At 46.4% G+C, this 23,287-nt stretch overlaps 1 protein-coding gene across 5 annotated transcripts in view; it reads right to left on the bottom strand.

Annotated features, from left to right (window-relative positions):
• The window catches only part of LOC144724151 (protocadherin Fat 1-like), a 227,325-nt gene extending 204,262 nt beyond the window's left edge, over positions 1-23,063 (bottom strand). For all 5 annotated transcript variants that reach the window (XM_078603071.1, XM_078603067.1, XM_078603070.1 and 2 more), the window contains exon 1: positions 22,591-23,063. The gene's annotated coding sequence lies outside the window, so the exon portion shown is untranslated. The remainder of the gene's footprint in view (positions 1-22,590) is intronic.
• Between the last annotated feature and the right edge of the window lie 224 nt (positions 23,064-23,287).

Consider the following 23,287-nt stretch of genomic DNA (forward strand, 5'->3'; position numbering starts at 1 on the left):
TTTTCCTGCACAAAGCTCTGCTCCATAGATCAAGGGAGACTTAATCACTACCTTAGGGATTTACAATTTCCAAATTTCACCAACATCACATTTTTGAATTATGTCACCGATACGTAACTGTTACCTTGCTAGGACACCTATTTTACTGCAAAAACTGTGCCCCATTATTTAACCATTTAAAAAAAAATCCTAAATATGGAAATTAATGAGCCAATATTAATCCACCTTTTTTTATATATAAAATACCATCGATCAGATTTACACAGCAAGTCATCATACATTTTCATTAAGCGTTTTTAAAACACTTTGGCATCATGAATGCTCTTCATTATATGCGAGTCGCAATACACAAGTGTCAATATAGATATATTACGCTGCTGCTTATGATAAATTTTTTCTCAATAATGTGACCAAATATTGTGTGCACACACCCAGCCAGGCACAGCTGTGACAAGAGTGCCCGTCTCACAGTCGGAAAGCTACGAGTTGAAATCTGCATTGGGAACTAAACTGAGGTCATCACCCCTCTGGAACCAATAAATGTAGTGCCACATTGTAGGAAGTCATATGCATAGGTTGGTTCCTGCCAGAGAAATGTGTAATATCCACAAATGGCTCAGCATCACAAGCATGATGGCATGCGTTTTAATTATAACAACATGTTTAATCCTGAATTACACAAAATACTCGCACAGCAATGCCCATCTTCACACGTACACGCACAAAAGTCGCTATGACCTATTTTAGGATTATTGCCGATGATCGATTCACCAGGGGCCAGTACGCAAAAACAAATCTATTGTTGTACTGTACTTCTAAGCTCGACGGTGCCCGCCAGAGGTGGGACAAAGTCATTGTTATGCAAGTCCAAGTCGAGTCGCAAGTCATCAAATTCATGACTCGAGTCTGACTCGAGTCCAAGTCACATGACTCGAGTCCACATCTCATAGGTGGGACAAAGTCATTGTTATGCAAGTCCAAGTCGAGTCGCAAGTCATCAAATTCATGACTCGAGTCTGACTCGAGTCCAAGTCACATGACTCGAGTCCACACCTCTGGTGCCCGCATTAACCAACACGCACTAACCAACGTGGTGACGTACGGTCGCATGACCCCACATAACCAGCACGGCGTGGCGAGGCCTCTCGTCCAGGAGCGGATTGACAAATCATGGCCGCACAAGTACATTTTTTCCTTTCACATTTTGTTTCGACCATGACACGGCAGGGCCAACAGCGATCAAACTTCCACTCTAAAACAAGCGCATTTAGCGCCTCCGTCAGTGAACGCGGTGGACATTCATTGAGCGGGCAATGAATGAGTTACCCAGCAGCACCAGTCATGCACACTGAAGCCACATTCGTTAAATCCCATCCCCCTCCTTTCACACCCGCTTAGTGCTGGACGCTAAGCGGACAATCACAGCGACTTCAAAAGCAGCGACGTTAAATCTGTCAGCCCTGGAGAGGGCGGTAGCAGGGGCCCCATTTTGCAAAGGCATTACCTCATCACGCTGCCTGGAAGCGTTTTAATGACCTGTGAAGAGTGTCGCCACTGTTACACGAGACGCCACTGCCAGCTAACATAACAGTGCGTTTTTGCGAGGCTCGCTCGATAATGCTTGGACCAGCAATAATTCTCACATCCAGAACATTAAAAACATAAGCCCATAAAACCACGCAAACTTACGTGTTCATTAATTTTCCATGCTGTATGGGTGCCGTGTCCTTAGCTCATTATAAATGTGGAACTGCTTTAATTAAACCGGTGACACGTGCTTACGGGACATCTAAAAACAAATGTGAATTACTTTGGTGCAATTACATTTTTAAAACAGTTTTTTGCGGTTACCGTATCGCGCGATGACATGCCCTTCATCGCTGCTCTCAGCCAAACATTTTTGTTATCCATTAACCTAAAGTGTCACTGTACTTTAGACCGGACAAGGGTTGAGCAGCAGCTAAATGTTTATTTGTGACGTTACAGCGGCGACGGGATTGTTTTTACCGGGACACATTTTCAAAGACCTCTGCTCACTTTTTGATGGCACCCTTAACAGATGATCAATTGACATTTTGTCATCTCATAGATGCGATTTTAAGTGCATTTTGTCGACATATGTAATAACCTTCTTCTGGGCCCATACAATGTGTTATCCACGCAATGAATGAGCGCAACATTATGACATTCCCCCATATGCACTGTCAGCGCAAAACGGGAACTGTATATGCGCTTCTCGTGACAGATGTCTGAATAGCGGCTCTTCTCCACCCGCAAGCACATGCCGTGCTAATGTGAGCATGTCGGGTAATTTTTCCATTTATGTATAGAGGCCATGCACAGCTGGTGCCGCACAAAGCGAGCAGGAGGCCACGCGTCCTCACGGAGAGACGGAGAGAGGCCGGCCACACCGAACAGCGACACAGATCGTGTGACTTTTGAGAGCGGCGCTCCTTGGGGTGTTTGAACGTCACTGTGCGAGTGTCGTATCGGGCATCGCAGCGGACTTTCGCATGCACGGCAGTCGTCGGGAATGCGCTGCCGTGCACGAAGTACATTGCTGTAGCTGGAAAGTAATTTCGTGACAAAGTGTGCAATTTTGAAATGTAACTCAATGCATGAAGTCCGGTGTTATTGACTTATAAAACTTTACATTACAAGCTGTATTGAAAAGCCATTAATTAAGCCTATCCCTTTAATTTACAACGAATTCCTACAGTTTGTGGAACAGCAATGCACATCCTTGAAAATGTGCATGTCGATGTTGCACAGTATCATTTAGAATTTGTCTTTATCAACATCACGGTAAATTACGTTGGCCAGAAATCCATGGATTGTTCATTAGCAGTCATTGCCATTACAAAAAATGTTCATTTCAAAAGGTATTCAGTATGTGACAATGATCAAATTAGCCAATCGTTTTCCAAAGAAGGACGGAGAGACAAATGTTTGGAATTAAATTGAGAGACACAAAGACCTAGATGAGAGAACGTATGCAGGCGAATTCCATCATTCCCATCACCGCATGAGAAGGAAAGTGAGCCGCCTTGGGCAGGATACGTCGCCAGAAGCGGGATGGCCGGCGATCACGAATATTGACGCAGTGACAGCGGAGGAATGGAAAGCACCTGGGAGGACATCCAATGGGTGGATGGAGCGATTAAACGAGCTTGTGGGCAGGTGCTCGGTGTATTGTTACATCCTTGGATTGCGAGAGATGGCGGTGTCTTGGGAAGGCCTTCATGATGATGTATGTATATTAAACTTCTTTCGCACCGTACGTAGCCATCACGATGATGAGGATGACTTTCAGAGCTGGATATGCGTGCCTCTTGCATGGTTTATGGATCACGCGGGTCAGCGAGAGTCTGCTACCTGAGTGCCATCTTCACAGATCCCTGGCATCAGGAGCCATAACAGCAGCTCCAGGCGGATGTCAGCCTGGAGGCTGACATCCTTCACCGTGGTAGGCCTGTGCTGTATTCCAACCACTCCACTGATTACAACGGACTTCTGCACGTGAATATATTGGGCATGTAAGTTGCTTTCTCTGCATGTGGGCTAGCGGTCAAGTCAAAAGCTACGTCTCCATGACCCCTGGCAAGCTGGCTCCGTGCCCCAGGAATGGCCCTAGGCTGGAGCAGCACAGCCGGGAACCTCGTTTCTCTCTCCAGGAGCCGTGCGGCTCCGTGGCCTCAGCGCCGCCTCCTCTGTGTCCTCTGTCCCCTCCCGCGTTCTACCCTCTGCTCACAGAGGGAAGCAATCATAATTGTTTTACCTTTAAAACAACTATTACTACTGGCTCAGGTGAGATCAGACTATTAAAAATGTACGTCTATTATTGTCGCAATTATCCATAATTTTTTTTTTACACAGCCTGGAAGTTGAAACTAAGCGAGGGCTGCCATTGAGCATTTGTCTCGTGCCCACAGCGGCCCTGTGATGTCACGAGTGGCTCTGAGCAAGGCTCACGTGAAGGCATTCGCCTCACTTTAGAGAGGGAGCCACATGGCCCACTTACAGAGCCCACTTGCTGCCAGATTGGCCCAATAATGGTGCCCTGGGAACCTGCGCTAAGACCGTCAGGCGTTCAGAGCCGGCTCGGGTTTTAGTGGTCGTAGAAATGCTTGGAAGTGCAACTCTGCTCATCTCTTGACCCAAAACAAGTGGTGGAAATTCCACATTCTTGTGGCAGTGGAAGTCCATCTGCAGAAGAAGGAGCTAATATGTAAAGCAATGTGTTATGCCAGGAAACACATCCTGCGTACATGAGCAGAGTAATGATGATAATAATAATACACGGTATGATCCCATGTCTGTAATCCAGAGCAAGGGTTTATGGATCACAGAATGTGAACATAAAACAGCAGCAGAGCTCACAGGCTGCTACACTCTCTGTATTTAGGTGTTGTCCCCTCATGGAGGCTGCCTAAAGCTGCAATGGTTAGCCTTACTGTGATCCGCCTCTTTTAGGCCCTCATTTGCATGGACTTTCACCATGCACCCATGGTGAAAGTCCAGAAAGCATCCCGAGACTCAATTAAGACTTCTGCGGGTAAGAACTTTATTACTTTCTATTATTGGAAGCAGTATTTCATTATTATTGCGTAGCATCTGAACAGCTTGAAACCGAGAAGGAGATATTGTATATCGTGCAGATCGACTTGCAGGTGAAGTACGTCAGTTGGCAGAGGCCTCACAATGCAAGTCAACGTTACACGCGGGATCCAGATCACACAATGCACACAGCTTACGCTACTCGCAAGTAAAGACCTCACCGGTTTGATATCACCCATAGTTTTAGGAACAAACAAAATTAATATGTTCGGCAGCCAAGGAGGACTTTAAACAATGGACAATGACGTTGGCATTTCATTTTCCACGTCCTGCTTGCACATCAAATAGAGTACAGTTTGGCGATGTATCAAGGCAGCAGGTGCACGGAGGGCTAAAGAGGATCCAAGAATAGCGCAAGCGGGTTTGTTCTTCTCGTGATAAATGGTCGATTCGTATGCAATTGTGAACAACACTATTTACACAAAACAGAGCGACGTACGGAAGGAAAACCTGTTTCAAATACAATGCGGGTGCAGTATCATGTAACCATCGCAGAGGTAGGCAACGGACTGGGACACACGAGGGAAAGAACCAGCTTCTCGTATTTACACATTCCACGTGTGAAATAAATCATGTTATAGTTACAGTATAGGAGATTACTATATTGATCACTCTATACAGAGCAAAGCCCCGACCATGGGAATGTGGAATTTCCACCGCTAGCTCAGCGTCAAATCTGGTGAGCAGGGAGACCCTGGGCTTTGACTCGACTGATATGAGTGTAAGATTAAGCAGCTGTTTTACTCTCCAAACGTAATACACTGCCCATGAATTCAAGTCACTGGTAAACTACGAATTGATTCCCGTGCAAACGAGCGCTGTTAAATTGGTGACAGATGAAGGGAGTTTAATACGTAAGCTTTTGCGACCAATATTATTAATAATAAAGGTTTTTGGGTTAGATCGCTTTATTTATTAAATGTGTGTCATTCTGGCAAATTGCCCGATGATGCTGGATTTAATTATCAGCGAAACGTCATACTCAAAATTTTAAATGATGTTGATTCACTCTTCAACACACCGGTGGGCTAAAGTAGTGAACTATTTGTCTTTTGCAAACGTGACACTTTTTTATTGTTTGGCCATGTCGGGTGGTGGAGGATTACGACACATTTATAAATAACGCGATCTAACCCAAAAACCTGTATCATGAAGATGAAGGGAGTTTCAATGAGGAGGCAAATTGACGGCCAGTCGAGTGAGCGTCGGTTTGTGTGGGCCACGTCTGCCTGGCCACCAAGACCCAACGAGCCACAGGCAGACACGAATCTTCACGCCATAGCGCAAGATTTACTCTCAAGCACCTTAAGAATTGGTGCACAATTTATCCGGCTCCTTTCAAAAAGACTCCACCTGCAACAGCTCCAAATAGCGTTCTGGATTTGTTTGGTTTGTTGTTCTCTCGCCTCGAGCAAAAGTAATAAAAGCCCGGCGCGAGAACGACGGTCGCACTGCTAACGGTGCCAAACCCTCGCTTGGAATCGCCGAGCGCGTGTTCTGGAGAGAGAGGGGGGAGCGCGAAACTGAAAATTGCAACGCTTTGACGGGACGCACGGGGCACCATGATGAAGCTGCGGGGTGCCGTTAGTGGCGTGCGGCGCGCTGCCCAGCGATCTGCGGACGCGAATGCTGCGGACAAAAATGGGCACGGAAAACAGAGGGGGGCGAAATGAGCGAAATATATTCATTCATAAGTTTCTTCAACGCGTCTCTGTATTCCGCACACGGCATGGGCACAGTTGGGTTAAACGGCTGCACCATATGTTCCCAGTGAATGCACAGATGCTTGCTACAGTCGTGCACAGGATTGCGGAGCCATAATCAACTACCTAAACACGTACATGATCTAAATACTCCGGCACTTAATTACTCAGCCTGCTTGGAAACATATGCCAAAGTTTAATACTAGGACCTACACTCCAATTAACTTTACGCCGCCAGTTTCATTACATTACTCAGAATGGAATTTAAATTCCCCAATGGTTTGTGAAAAAAAAATTGTCTGGCCGAGGTTTTCCCAATGTCTTCTTGTCAGCCATGTCAAATTAAGTTAAATGAGTGATTGATAATGGCATACATAATTCAAAATAAAAGACAGTACTGAATATACAGCGTTCATATCCATGCATACATTATGCATGGATTTCCTTATGGGAACGTGAGCTTCGGCTCCTAGTTTGCTTCATGGAATGGAGCTCATAATTAAACCCCATGGCCTCCATGGATGCCTCTCCAGCAACGATGGTGAGTAGTCTGTGCGAGCTACAACCTCTGGCGACTGAGGCGGGGTGACTGCGCAGCTAGCTGGGATTCAGACGAATCCGAGGATGTGAAAACAAGAATAATTTCAGCTGTTAACTTTACAGTACAGAATCCTCTCGCAAAAGTAATGTTGAAGGAATGTGTGTTGAACCATCTTAGCACCTGTACCCAACATAAACAACAATTGCTACAACTGAATCCTCCAGAAATCGAGTTGCTGGAAGCCTACAGTAGACGCACCACGATTGTCACCCTTGATACGTGACCAGGTGCCAGCCCACTGATATACTGCAGCGAGACCCGATCCTTGAGATGGGAATTAACATCAGAAGCTCTTGCTGGCTTATCTGCTGAGCCATTCTTTTATGATATCGCCGTATCACAAATCACGTCATAAGCGTGTCCCCACAATTAACCGATACGAGCACGAGCCAATGCACCTGGCTTGAACCACACAACGTCATCATGAAAGGACTCATTTTCAAAAATGTGTTGGCAAGTCTGGGGAAAACTGAAAAACTCACGTGTTAAAACACAACCATCATAAGAAAAAAAGTTTCCACATTGGGCGACGTTTCAGACAATGGCCGTTCTTCACGGCACATGCAGGTGCCAGAGAGGTGGAGTGTGGGAAAACCGCACGTGCGGTTATCGTGAAAAGTGCCTTTACATTAATTGCAATGGGATTCTGCTGGGATTCTGCTGGGATTCTGCTGGGATTCTGCTGGGATTCTGCTGGGATTCTGCTGGGATTCTGCTGGGATTCTGCTGGGATTCTGCTGGGATTCTGCTGGGATTCTGCTGGGATTCTGCTGGGATTCTGCTGGGATTCTGCTGGGATTCTGCTGGGATTCTGCTGGGATTCTGCTGGGATTCTGCTGGGATTCTGCTGGGATTCTGCTGGGATTCTGCTGGGATTCTGCTGGGATTCTGCTGGGATTCTGCTGGGATTCTGCTGGGATTCTGCTGGGATTCTGCTGGGATTCTGCTGGGATTCTGCTGGGATTCTGCTGGGATTCTGCTGGGATTCTGCTGGGATTCTGCTGGGATTCTGCTGGGATTCTGCTGGGCGCACAAAAAGCGGTGATTGAAGCGAGGGCATTATTGCATTATGCCTTCAGTGCATGGTGCGATTCAATTAGTACAAACGTGGTGTAAGTCCTGTCATTTTACAGCTGTTAGTACGCTACCCTAATACTATAACAGTGGCATTTCTCTAATGCTTGTGACAAAAAAGCACACGCTCGTTCATTGTGACCGCCACGACAGCAGCTGGGGACAATGAGTCGATCCGTCAACCAAACGTTGTCATCAGCAATTTCTTTGGGTCGATGACTCCTTCACAAAAAGTGGAGAAACCCCCTGAAAGCGAGCCCAGTGAGGTGCAGCTCGCGCCTTGCCAACGGCGTCATCAAGTCCGGCCCCATGACCTCTCATCCTGCGGCAGGCTTTAGTTGAGTCGAGTAATTAATTATGCTCGTTAAATAATCGGATAGACAAAACTCTAATCATGACCATATTTGCATGGCTAATTTCCGAGAAAAAAAATCATTATTTTTGGTCAGAATGAATTGAACATCGCTTGTAATTTCAAATGAAGAGAGTTCACTTGCCTGAAATAATAATAAAGTACCAATATCTTGCCTTTAAAATGCATCCCTGAATACCTTTTATAGTCCAGTCCACTAAGCCATACACTGTACAGTTCACATCAATGCAAGAACCCATACGAATCATGTTGACGATGTGATGCTACGTACACATCATTCAAGAACATTCTGCAATATAACACGACGTGATAACAATATGGAACGTCAGGACAGGTTTGGGCGGCCACTGCGGGCTCCGGGAGAAACCGGACACTGCCACAATATTTAGATATGGCTCAGCGACACGCGCGACCTTTTGGACTAACATCATGGTATTTTTGAGTCTGTGTTTTTTTCTCTCTCTCCAAGGAGGGCCGAGTGAAGGTGAGAGGGAGAGACAAGGCCAAGGATGTTGCTACGAGGAGCGTTTTGGTCTCGGGCTGAACGCCGCAGACGGGGAGGGAGGAGGTGACAACGCGAGGCTCATCCGGCGACCCCGATCACAAACGACACGGGGCTAAAGGCGACGAGGGTGAAGACGTTTTCCCTCGCTCCAAACAAGGCGACGTGAATGCACGATTATGCTGATGGCGGAGCCTTGAAAACCTCCGGTCTAAATAAAGATTCTGATTCTAATTTATTTGGGCATGAGCGCACAAACAGGAGGCTCAGTACCGAGTTGGTGGCCGGTAGTTGTGTATACATATCATGATTACACAGTTGTACAACAGAACTGTTATCCGAGAAAAAGTCACGGGCGAACTTCGCAGATCCTCTCTGCAATCTACCCGGTAACGACCGACAACCCTTTTATAGTAGAACACCCACAACCACCAGAGTGTGGGGGGGGGGTGCCCCCACAAACCCGCTCACATTAAAGATGAAAAGTGCTTCTCCTATGAAAATCGTGCCTGATCTTGTGAGGTGATATGGGCCCCGCCTCTAGTGGAGCTCTGCTCCGGTCGAATGATATTGTTTTGAGACGATCCCAGTCAATGCCCTTTTATTTGAGTTGGTGAGTCATTTTGCTAACATCGACTGTAAGAATGAAACCAAACTTCCGATTATTTCCAGTCTGGCAGGAATGAGGTAATGGCTGGGACTGGACCATTATCTTAAATCCAGTAACCGTGGCATCTAGACAGCCGTGTAATATTGCGACTGTAAATACATGGGCATGAATCCCATGAGATTCTTAAAGGACGAATTTTAATAATTGTCGAAGATGAACTCTCATATATGATAAGGGCACACAAAAGTCACGTCATTAACATTTTACACCATACACAATCTTTAAGCCACCATGTTGCTCATATTCTCGCATCAAAACATAGCAGGGCCAAGCATGACCACATGACTATCAATCTCCTGGTATAACTGATAGCGGATCTTGCATACAAATAGACTTGCAGTGGAAAGAACGACGTAATTGCATAGCTGAGTTGGGAACAGTCCCGATAATTAATAGCAAAATCAGAAAGATCTTAAGTACAGACAACAATACAAAAATTCACAGCAATTAAATATCTGCAATGTATTAGCAGCCATAGGAAAGACAAATCACACAATGTTATTCGATGCTCAATACTTGGAAAAAAGGCTGCCTTTTTCCACTTGGGATGCCAGTCCTGAGAAGCAGGATAACCAAGAGGAAGAAGTTCTCTCTCCATTATCACCCCAGCCAAAGTTGTTAAGTTAACATCAGCCAACATTTCCCAACAGGGCATACTAAAACTCCATCAGCCAAGTAATGATGTTAATGAAGCTCCAGAGGGGAAAATACATGTTTGAAAACAAATGTATACCCATTAGTGCAGACAAAATGCGTATCGCTTTTTGCTGAAATTAGCGTTGGGCAGTGCCCATCTCCATTAGAGACCCTAATCCAGTGCCGGAATTCCACATTCTATGGACGGGAGCCAGAAGATCCCCAGGACAACCACTACTTCTGACAAAGTGGTATGTATTTTATCAACCATAGTGGGATGGTAGGTCAAGTTGACCTTCATGGAGAAAGTAACCGATAACCTTCCGATGATGATGCAGGTTGTTTGCCACAGCATGAGCCACCCATTGGCATATCAGCTCAAACAATCACAAGCCGATTACAGTATTACCATGGGCTGCTGGACAGTCCATAGTACTGTATTTAGTGTACACCACTACTGTACCAAATGCATCGTGCCATCAGCCTGCGTTCGGGTTATCCTGGGCACTCAGCCAGGATGCGACTTTGGGCTCGTTCCCATGGCTTTGCTTCTGCCATCACCTATCACCCATCACCCTGTGAACTCCATAGGCAGCAGCCGGCTCTGGCAGCTGGGTAATCAGAACCTGACTGGCAGAGTTCATTAGGATCTCAGCCTGGCGATGGGCTCATCATTGTGGCAATCAGTGGTGCGGCTCCGAGGTTGTGCCACCCTTCGCCACTGGAGAGCTGGAATGGATGCTGAGCTGGTGAGCATGGTGTTGCAGAAATCAGGCCCTGGTGAGTCAAAACACTGAAGTCCTGCACTGAATGAATACTTAATTCTCAACGAGGATCTATCTGCTGCTGCATGAAGGCCTCCCCAAGCTGCTGCCATCTCTCAACAGTCACATGATGCAACAATTCAGCTATTAAACCGATTTGAAGTAGAGCCATTCACATCGTATTGCACATATATACATTGCATAGATCAATAGAAACCGATGACTGTTTTGGAAAATGTAGAGGCCACCAAACCACATGAGCAAGCCAGGTTTATAAAAAGGTTTCGCTCCCGTCAGCCACATTACACACTAATAATCGGAGATTGTGTGATTCATGAATATCAAATACCATTATCCCTAGCCTTTGAAGGGCATTTTGAGGTAGTAGACTATGAAGGGACAAAGTGTGGGTGCTCTCTCCTCTTCCAAGAGGTCTATAAAACTAAACAATGTTTTTGTATTTTTACCAGGTAAGGCCCACTGAGCAATATGGTTTGTTTGCAGATGGACCCTGGCCACATGACGGCTCAACAAAGTGGCTTATCGTGTGGAAATGTATTGCAGCCAAATACTCTAAATGCATGATAATTATAAATGTGGAGGGAAAAAACGGAGAACCCAGAGAAAACCCCCACGCGTGGGGAAAGAGAGAGACACGCAAACTCAAAATAGACAGGCGTTGGGGACGGGGTCGAACCCACGACCTCCTGTATACCAGGCGAGGAAGTTAACATCTCCTAGCCACCGTGGCGCCCTGACTCACGTGCAAGAGTTGGCCACAATCCCCTGAAGAAGGTGCTCCCTTGTGCCCCCTGTCACAGACGCCCTTCCACCTGCAGTGGAGTGCAATTCACATCCTTACTCTGCTCGAGTGTTCAGTCAATCCCACAATGAATCCATAAGTGTGCAAAACACGCGTTGAAATACAGTAAATAATACACCACAATGCACAATGTGTTACTTAAACGAACATGTATTTTATACTCCAACACAAGCTTAAACATGTGGTTGTCGAAGTTATATATATACATCTCAGCATTGGTGTAAGAAAATAGATATCGCCTTGGGCAGAGGTGTGTGTACAGAGCACTTTCCAGACGGTCTGGGGCAGTGGAACATTACAATGATTACATTTAAACACTCGCATACTAAACGTGAGCCTGCCTTAGTGTGATAAACCACGGCTAACTCGATGACATTAACTTGGGCTACATTAACGTTCCCAATTACAGAGACGTTTTGGAAATTGTGGGCATCTTGAGTGACTGCTTTATGTCACCGCCAGCAATTTAACAGATCACCTGCAAACGGCAAAGATTCGTCTCGTGTGACAACATGGCACGCGTGAACACAATGCACTGTAACTGGCACAAGCTACGATCATACACCGCACGTATCACATTACTTTCGGAAATGTGACAACAATATCAATATCTGTGACATAATACATTGTCTTTTGTCTTTTGTCACGCCGCGATGGTTTGAAATGTGGGGCCTTGCTCGACGGAAACAAAATATTTAGGGGAATAATTAACAAATACTGCATCGCTGGATGCGTGTACTAAACCAGTACGCCAGACTCCGTGCAAATCCATTCATAGCAATATAACAAAGCATCGATTATGGATTTTTAAAAATGTGTATGCTCATGCTATACCGGAGTGTAAGAATTGATGTATAACGTATGCACGTTTTACGGCAATAAACATGTCATCGGATGAGAACTACGAATGAGAGACCTGCAGCACTTTGCATGGCGTTATAAACAAATGAACACTGCCGAACCAGATAATACAAAATAGACCAAAACGTTACTTATTCTTTAACTGAATCATCAGCTCAACCCATGGCAATTTATTTTATTGTGGAGAGGATAAATACATCCATGCCTACTGCTTATATATAAAACACTTAATATGAAGTACATATCAATCACTCGACTATCTATAGCCTGATGATTAAATTTGGGCACTCTTATGAACCATTATGGCACAATAGGGAGGTAAAACCATCAGGGTTCATTTTTTTAAATTGATCTAATAAAGAGGAGATAATGCTTCTCTCTTTCTCCCGTTCAATCAGATTTTCCCCTTCCAAATCTGATTCAATGAAATAACGATGCATCACGCGAGCTCTATTATGCACACTCGATCGTGTGATCATGCTCCTGTGACCTGCCACTTGAAATTATGATTGACAGGTGTTATGCATTTATTTTCATAAGGCTTATATCTGAATCCAAGAGTTGGCTTAGTGCAGTATTTTTCACCCACTACTGGAGCATAGATTTCAGAAGTACAAGACACACACGCACGTTAGATATCATTTGTATTCCTTTTTATATGAAACACTTTCACGTGTACGTCCTGGCACGTGTAAGTACAGACAGAGAAACACGATTCACTATCAAGGTGAGTCACGTGACACGTAACTTCCCTAAAACAAACTGTATTTGAACATAAAACCGCGCGTCCGCTACATTAACTTGCTGCGTGTAATTGTGCAACCTGATTTTACGGGCAACTTTTACGTACGTGCCACTGGAACTGTAAACGTGCGGCCACGACTCGAAGCCACTCGCTCGCAAGACATCGTGCCGACGGGACACGAGAGTTGGGGGCTATGCAACAGCACGTGGAGTGCGCGTGCAATCATAGCACACAAGTCAGGTGGACAGACTCCCTCCCCCTGAAACAAAAACAATCCTGCAATGCAGCAACTGTGTCATGATGGTCTCAATAACACGCAGGGAAATTGTCTCGCTCAGAGCTTCAAAAATACAGAATATAATTATTGGGATACATCAGCTCTATTGAGCGGTTGCGAACCAGTTTATCTTGTGAGGGATAGTGGTGGTGCTGCTGCTGCATGCTTGAGCACACGAGCCGGTCTCTCATCCTTACGAGCTGATGCAGTCATGCCCAGACTTGCAAGCACTCCGTTTGTACGCGATCTGACGGATGGTGTACCTTGCTTTTAAAAAAAAGTGCAACTTTCATGGCTCACTTGTAAATGTACTGTCCCTCATGGCGACTTGACAACGGAAACGGAGCTTCAAATGGGATTTTTTTTCTCCGGTGGCCAACATCTGTTAAATACTTTTACAACGCATTAAGCAGAGTATAATTAATTACGAAAAATTAACTACCCAGCTTTGAGCCGACAGCAAATCTATGCAATTATGTGTTCAAAGGCTTTTCCTGCTGAAGCATTGCTTGCATGAAGAACTAAGAATGAATGCACTTAGATGTGCGCGTTTTGGCGCACGACATTGCGATGATTAATTTAACGCTTTCGAAAGTGACTCCGAGCTCCGTTTGACCCCGGAGAGGCTCCCGTCCCGCTCGGCACGCGCACGGCACCGGCACCCAGCGTGGGATTCCGAGGCGCCGCCCTGTGGCAGGACACCTGAGCATTGGACACACACAGCCGCTGACACACAGCGGAGGGCCACCAAGGAGGGCTCCGCAGAAGCCGAGTGGTGTTACCGCAAGGGTGGGGTGTTTCACGCTGGATGTTTGACTTGCTTTAAGTGGACGTCACGTGCCTCGCGGTACGCGAAACGTGCCCACGCCACCACAGTGGAAGCCGACATGAAGCGGCGTGCGACGAACGATTCGCAGCCTTCACGTATGTCTGTACGTTGACCTTCTTTCGCACCGTACGTAGCCAACCGTGCTAATCGGAGGTGCGTGGGGAGGACAACAAACTACACACAAAACCCATTTCTAAAGAAATTGGATTTCTAAAGAAATGGGTTTTCAATCTAGATTTAAAAGTGCATAGCTCCAGCGGCTTTCTAATATCGGAAGGAAGAACATTCCAGACGGCCGCAGAAGCGCATCTGAAATCGCGTGATGCGGTGACCGTCTTTTTTTGGCAGATGGTTTGGCTGACGTTTCGCTTTCTGTTTACTTAACGTTCTAAAGTTCAATCCAGTGATTGTAGCGGCCTTCACCTTTATACACCCCTGTGCTCTGACTCATGAGGATTAGGTGGCCATTCCACTGACACGCCTTGAGCGGACGTTAAATCGCCGAGTGAGAGTACTCCACCGCCGTGTGTGCGCTGCGGTAGCGAGATGTGTGAACCGAGGAACTGGGTTCATAGTGCAGTGTGAGAACCACTCGTTCACTGTTCCAGATTAGAGTTCATTTGCCAGAGGAACACACGGGTATCTTTGCATAATGTCTAGTTTGCATGATTAGTGACATTGTACACATCAGTTGTGTCATCCAATCGAAACTTTGGGATGTTTTTAATAAATAAATTATATTTTTGACAGTTTAAAAAAAAAATCTCATGGTTTAATCCTGCAAGAAAAGGAATATACCGTATAAACGATGGTCATTGTTTCCTTTGTGTGAACACTTTAGCCAAGGGTGTATAGGCATACTGAGCTTGGGTAAAAGCTCAAGAGCTGGAATTCAGAGGTTGATGTGGTCAGATGGCTTCCTAAATCTTAAGAATAAAAGGTAAAAAGATCTCCAGATTTCCATTTCATTGTATTCCATGTGAGAGATTTACATGCACAACCTAACATTTTACGTTTACTGCCTCTCTTTAAACAAAATGTACAGCCCTTTCTCAATCCACTGCTGGATGAAGGCTCCCCAACACTCCTTCAGTCATGGGTATTGCTCGGCCATACTTCACCACAGCGGCCAGTGTGGGTCGCTGGAGGGAGGGTGGGTGGGTGGGTGGGCGAGGCCAGGACTGGTTCAGATGTCACCGGCCAATGATGTTGGTCATGACTGGGAATCAGACTGAGATAGGTCACTGGGTTCACAGAAGTGTGATAACCACTGTGCCACCACTCCAGAAGAGAAAGTTTAAATCTCGTCCAAAACTGGCCAAAGCCATTCATCCTACTCAGGGCAATAATATGGGTCGCACCTGAATATCACGACTGTATATGGTAGGAAGTCAACCGTAACGTGGAATTGCCACACAGTGCAAATCGACGCTCATTTTCACACGTGGGCACTGACGTTTTTCTTTGCAGACACATAATGTGTATATATAAACTCTGTGGCATGCACACTAACTATTTCGTAACACTAACATACTGTATATACAAGGGGTGGAGCGGTAGCATAATGGTTGGCGATTTGCATCGTGAACCCAACAGCTTCGGTTCAATTCCAGGCCACAACAGACATCGATGGGATGTGATTGCCAAACCATTCCCAGGCACCCTTCCCGACACCAACCCACAGTGACCAGGATGGTGAAGTTGTCGTCAAAAAACCCCACGACCAAAAATGTCTTCACCCAGACGTTTATTGTTAAAGAGGTGTACATTACATTATTATTAAAAAGTAAAATATAAACAAAATCTATAGATATATAAACATTGCATGAATATAAAACACTGACAAAGCAGAGCTTTCTAATAACAGTACATTATTTATAAGTGCATTGTAACCATTAGTCCAAAAAATATGAATGCTCATCGACGTCCTCACAAAGGTGCCATCTCTTACATAAAAACTAGTTTTTGTATTTGATCAGGTAAGGCCAACTGAGCTATAGAGGTCTTTTTCAGAAGCGACCTGGCCACATGTGATAGCCAGAGTGACTTATCGTGTGGAAATGCATTGAGTGACTTATCGTGTGGAAATGCATTGCAGCCAAATACTCGAAATGCACGTTGATTCTAAATGTGGAGCGAAAAACCAGAGGACCCGGAGAAAAATTCATGCGACCACAGGCAGAGAGACAAGCAAACTCTAAATATAAAGGCATCGGGGTTAGGAACGAACCCACGACCTCCTGTATAGCAGGCGAGGTGTTTAACATCTGGCTACCGCAACGAGAGATGTATGGCAATTTGTAGAGGAATAACAGCCACGCACACACATTCTGTGGCCAACCAGTGAGCATGCACACTGAATTAATGCAGAGTTTGAAACGAGCAGACTCCTCCTCACTCTTGCTCGACCTTGCACAGGTTAAGTGCAGCCTAAATGCAGATCAAAGTGAACATTTGGCACCGGATCATTAATACAAATGATCGAGTCGAAGCTTTTTTTTTATTCCGTTAATTCATTGAAACGATCCAAGCTCGGCTGATAGCCGTGAAATAATGTGCACCAGTTAGCCTGGCAAATGTGATCCATATAATAATGACAATATATGAAGATAATGTCATGCAACCGATGTTAATTAATTGTAATTAAAGACAGAAATTAATGTAAGTCTCTGTAACCATTGCTGTAAATCCCTTTTCGAGGTCTATGCAATTCCAAATCTGAATATGTAGAGCATTACAGCATAAGATCATAAATATGCAACTGCTATGGTTTGATTTAACAGGACACCACAGTGCACACACCTGTGTCAGGCAATACATTTTTGAAACATAATTCAGTAAAAACCAAAATGACTTTTGCCTTCATCATAACTGAAATATATAATGAATGGACCAAGCATACATAATAGTAATGATGCATGGATTTACCTATTAATATTGATTCTCAAGTCAGCAATAAATACATCGCATGTGTAAGTCACTGGAGGTGCTACCATCCACCCCTATTAAATATATATGGCCGAGAAGCAACACCATAATAATGTGCCTAAAGTTTTAATGAGTCCACGTCACCTACGATGACACATGGAACTGAAACATTTATAAAGAAAATGGAAAATATGCAAACTCTCGTGCAGGCTTGGAAATACATTGAAAGACAGAGAGAGAAACAGACACATCAGAGTGCTGTACGAATGCAAATAAGAGGCATCATACCAGAGGTCAATCGATAAACTTTCCAGGGGGGGGAAGCAGTCCCAAAATTTCAAGCTTTATAAAATGGGTACTACATTTTAAAAAAATCTTCCGGGATCTGCCGCTGCATCATGCTAACTGTTAAGGGTAGTGGGCTTGGGCAGGACGTATCGGGAGAAGGGTGGATAGCTCATGATAGAGACTGATGATGGAATGGCAGCCGAAGGAGGGAAGACGCTCGAGAGGCAAGCCAGCAGGGCCGATGGAGCGATGAGGTCAGCTCACGTTGCGGAAAGGAGCCCGATGGAATAATGCGGTATCACGGGACTCTGGATTGATGGCGATGACTTGGAGATGCCGTCATCCAGCAATGCAAAGATCATGGCTCACGGTGATGGTGATACAATACTGTATACATCAGAAATGGCCCCAAATTTTACTGCCTGAAGTATGTTATATATTAAAAAATAAGCTATAACCGGTTAAGTTAAAGTAAAAAGTGATTTTATTTTTCCATCACCGACATTTTTGTTACATTTCTCTGTGCGTGCCTCTCGGTGACAAATGAGTTTTAGTTTTACTTAGCCCGTCATATTTATATGCAGCATTCTTTGGGAAAGTGTGATATATAATTTGTAATTCTTTTGTTCATCTAGTTAGACGATAATAGTGAAAAGTTTTATTTTCCAAAAAATATAATTCAAATGCAGTTAATCATAAGAGTAAAAGTCTCACCTTTTTTGGGTCAGATAACGTAAAACCTATTAATTATTCCTTAAGCTTGTGGAACATTGCTTATGTGGAAATACTCCATTGCCGCACATATAAACTATTCAAGATATGTTTATTTGACCGCGAGGGCATATATAACACACAAATGGAATGGTCTTGGTGGGGAGGAAGGCAACTGGCATATTTGCATTCTTTATGGATGTTGGGGATAGTAGGTTGTGGTGGAACTTAATAAGGCATGGCTCATTGGAATTTCCGCCGACGAGCAAGGTGTAGTATGTACTCCTGTCAACTGGGTTGTCACTGTGATTAAACGAACCCGACTGCATGATTGGTCCACTCGGCCCAACAGAAACTATCGTACGGCGCATGTTTCATCAACGTTTTTGGAGAAGTGAAGGTCACGGGAAGGGGTTAAGCGTGGCGAGGAGGGCGCCGTTGGGGAGTGGCGCGCGCCGGTCCCGGCACGGAGCGATGGGCGCGCCAACACCAGAGGGGGGAAATCGCACTCCCAGGGCAAGATCGTGCACGCACGCAGTCCCGGGACACGCGGCCAAAACACCGCCTCCAAGCACTCCTCCACCGCACGCGTGAGTAATAGTAAGGTGGAGCATGCTTGAGGATTTTCAATGTCTTGCCGCAACAGGCCCTCGTTTGTCATAGCGCATCAGCCACATCGCCACTGCATTCTGCGAACATGCAGCGATCACAGGACATGATCGCGTTGTAGATGAGTAAGTCACTTGACGTTTTTGTTTGTCTTCTTACAAGGCCAACGTCGGCTTACAAAAACGTAACTAAGGACGTGCACATCGAGGGTATTTTTGCAGTGTAATGACATCAAAACAGTTTGCTTTACCAAAACGAGCGTGTAAGAACGCCTTTCAAGGACTCTGATTTTTAAGTCAGCAAGCTCTTTGTGAGCTTTAGTTTAACTCACAAACACGAGCCAGGCAATGTGTTTAAAAGCGAAAGTCCAATTTTAGTTTCCTGTTTGCTTGAATAGTCGTTTGCACATGCCAACACGTGATTTCAATCCCTCAACTTTATGGCCAAAGTGAGAATGCAGTACAGCATGCAGCAGGGCTTTCATGCACGACTGAGATTCTGTGTGTGCACAGGAGACATACCAAATTAATTCAGTGTCAAGGGAGAGTGAGCCATTGCAGACGAACATCATTCCTCTCCCCTAAAAATAACAAGAATGGCAAAATAAGACCCAGTCTCCAGCGGTGATCACAGGAAAGCGCGAGGTGGGAAGGAAAACCACAAAAAGCATTAGGAGCCGAGAAACAGTGTCAATATTGATCATAGGATGGCTGACGAACTTGAGGAATAGCCACACTGGCCCGGCAGAGCCAGACACGCATTTATACTCATCTACATCAAGAGCGTGCTTTTATAAAAGTTTAACAGCCACCATGAGGCATTGACACCCACAGACACAAAATTGATCTGTCAGACAATTTAAGCGGAGAATGGCGCTGAGGCCACCACGTGCAGCTACACATTACAAGTGGCATGCATGTCATGTGTGTCATGGTCTATGACAGGTGTATAGCCATCTTGCATCAATTATTGAATACGATCCATTTTCCCCCATGTAAATGTATACATCAGGGCGAGGATTGTATTAAAATGTGTACACATATTTTCTGTTTACGCAACTAAGGTGCCACGCAAATTGCAATGGGGCCCTAAAATGGTAAAATATCGGCAAATGTCAGAAAACTTAACATAGTAATGTACATAAAGACCCAGATGCCACGTGTTGACCGACCACCACGTGCAAGCTGCCCATCAACTGCGACCAACCCACTTACACCGCTGGATGAATAGAGGAGAGGCGGGATTTCAGAAACCTGCACTCGTGTTTCTAATATGCCGTGAGATACAATCGAACTTTGTATTTGAGCTCTGTTGAAGTTGACATTCATAACTACTCAACTGTTCTTATTATTATTAGCATACACAGAGTAGATAATACTCATACAACTATGTAACCAGACACTTCTAATTTTACACACACACACAACAAGTTGCGTAGCTATTTCATTTTTTAATTTTGACACTGCTTCCATGTGGGTTTTGTTTCCTTTTGCCCTTATTTTCGTATTTCACAGAGACAAATACGGGGCTAAAAGGCATACAAAGAGAAGCACACACGCCACATTTGGTTCAATCCAGTCTTCACAACGGCTCTATGCTTTGGTAGCACCAAGTCATGCACGGGCATACATGGCAGGCAGCGTCAGGGCCCCATTCAAACACACACACACGAGCCAACACCGAAATGGTCAACATTCGCCCGACAGGCTTCACACACACACACAGCGCCTATGTTCTAGCAATTGTCGTCTACACGTTGACACACACAGACAAACGCAGGTGCTCCATCCACTCCAATTCGCTCCAAGCAGACGGAGTGTGACACGGAGATGGCCACAGTGGAATCCGTGCCCTCTGCCACTCCGGTCCTTCTCGTTAATTCACTGTAGCTGCTACCACGCGTGGAGTCGTCTACGGCCTTCGGATTAAACGTGCACATGTTTCTAACCTTGGCCGTGACAACTTTGAAAAATAGGCCAAATACGCTCGAGATGAGCTTCTTTAGAGCTCCCTTGACTGGAGGCTTTTTTTTCCCAGCAGGGGCATGAGCACGCACTTTCTGCGCTGCGCCTTTACGGAATTGTTGTGATCTTGGCCATCACAACACCGCAATCCTGGTAAGAGTGACAGCCTTTAGCCAACTAGAATCGCAACAACGACAACAGTGTTGTAGTTTTCTTTTTGTAATATAATCGAGGTCTCCCTTCGAGTGGCTACGTTTAGTCTCAATGGGCTCGCCGCACCTGCTTCGTCAATGGGCGCAGACACTCCAGCAGCAGCTCACGCACAGCAGCTCACCTACAGCAGCTCACGTACAGCAGCTCACGCACAGCAGGTCACGTACAGCAGGTCACACACAGCTGGTCATATACACAGCAGCAGCAACAGCAGCAGCGTGGTGCGCTGCTGCTGTTGCTGCTGCTGCATGAAGGCAGAGCGACACTCTCTGTACTCTCAATAACCACGCAGGCGGCCGCTGCTGACAACTCAACCCAATCCACGCTGAAGGTGCACATCGCAACGAGGAGTGCGGGGCGATGTAAACGCACGTACGGAGAGGGCCATATAAGTCGACGGGGAGCATGGGGGGGGGACGAGGCACATTCAAACACACATACCACACACACAGACACCGACTGATCCTAGACTCTGTGCGCATATCCATGGCCACGCTTCCACAAGTGTTTGCAAGAGATTATTTCTTAAGTCAAGCGCACACACACACACACTCGCATAGTTCATAACTTGCCCATCGTAACGCTTTAAACGAAGACAAATGCGCGTCTTGCACTGCTACTACACGTGGCTCGTATCACAACATTTACAATTAAACACACTTCATCCCGTATACCACTCACTATACACACACACTGTACCGTACCTTCATACCGTATTCCAGTGTATTGTAACACTTCCCTCAATAAATACACATCCCATACAAGCACGTTACCCTGTACACACACACTCTCTATAGGCACACTTGATCCCATACATTCACAATCATCCTATAGACTCTCCCCTATAGCCACATACCGTCGATGCATACACATCCATCCCACCCGGACACTCCACCTCTCCACACAATACGCGGTGCAGTCTACTTAGCGCGCACACACGCACTGCCATGCACCTCGCCCTGCTCCAACACTGCCATGCACCTAGCACCTAGCACGGCCCTGCTGCTACTGCTCCTGCTACTCCTGCTGCTGCTGCTGCTCCTGCTGCTGCTGCCATACAAAGAGGCGCACAGCGGCGCCAGCTCCTCGCAATCGCGCCCCGGCCCCGCTCGCAGCGACCCCGAGCGGAGCCACCACCACCACCACCGTCGCCTGCAAGACGCAGGGAGCGCTGGCGGTGGTGGTGGTGGCTTCTCTCGCTACATCCCCCCTGTCTCTCTGTGTGTCTCTGTGTCTCTGTGCGTGTCTCTCTGTGTGTCTCTGTGTGTGTCTGTGTGCACGGCAGCCGTGAGGAGCTGGCAGCAGCAGCAGCAGGCGCTCTCACGAGAGGAGGAGGAGGAGAGACGGGGAGGCGAGCTCTGCGGCAGCAGCGGGAGGGGAACAGGGACGGCGCGCGGGGTACCTCTCGCTTCACTGGAGGCAGAGGGACATCTTCTTCATGCGCTCACTGGCCCGGGTGCACGTGTTGTTCTTGTTGTTCTTCTTCTTGTTGTTGTCACTGCTAGAGGACGTCGTCTCTCGCCAAGCTGCTGTACGCACAGTCGGCGTGCGTTCCTCTCTGGCCCCTCTCCCCCCACTCTCCCCCACTCTCCTCCTCCTGTGCCTCTCCTCCTCCTGTGCCTCTCCGCTCTCTCTCTCTCGCAAAACTTCAAGGCGGAGCGAGCAACAATCTCCCGAACCCCTCTGGAGGCCGCCGCACGAACTGTCGCCGTCTCCCGAGAAGCTGGCGACTTCTTCTCCTTCCCCAGGCAATGACGGTGCGACTCCTGTGCGTGGACACCTCATCGCCCACACCCAGGGGCAGATCTCAACACCCACACAGCCACCATCCCAGCCACTCCTCTCCTGCCCACCGCTCCCCACTCACTCCCCTTGTCAACTGAAGCCCGATGCAGATCAGCGGACCTCCACCCCCCTCTCCTCCGTGGCCACCACAGCCATTCCCATCCCCCGCCTTGGCGTTCACCCTGCCACGCCGCGTAGCGTGCACGTGGGGGGTGTGTGGGGTTGTGTGTGGGGTGTTGGGTCTGTGTGGGCTGCGTGTGGGGTGAGTGTGGTGTGCGTGTGTGTGTGTGGTGTGTGTGGTGTGTGTGGGGTAT

The sequence above is a fragment of the Lampetra planeri genome, chromosome 19 (assembly GCF_965212315.1).
Source record: "Lampetra planeri chromosome 19, kcLamPlan1.2.h2, whole genome shotgun sequence".
In the NCBI taxonomy this organism is placed as follows: Eukaryota; Metazoa; Chordata; class Hyperoartia; order Petromyzontiformes; family Petromyzontidae; genus Lampetra; species Lampetra planeri.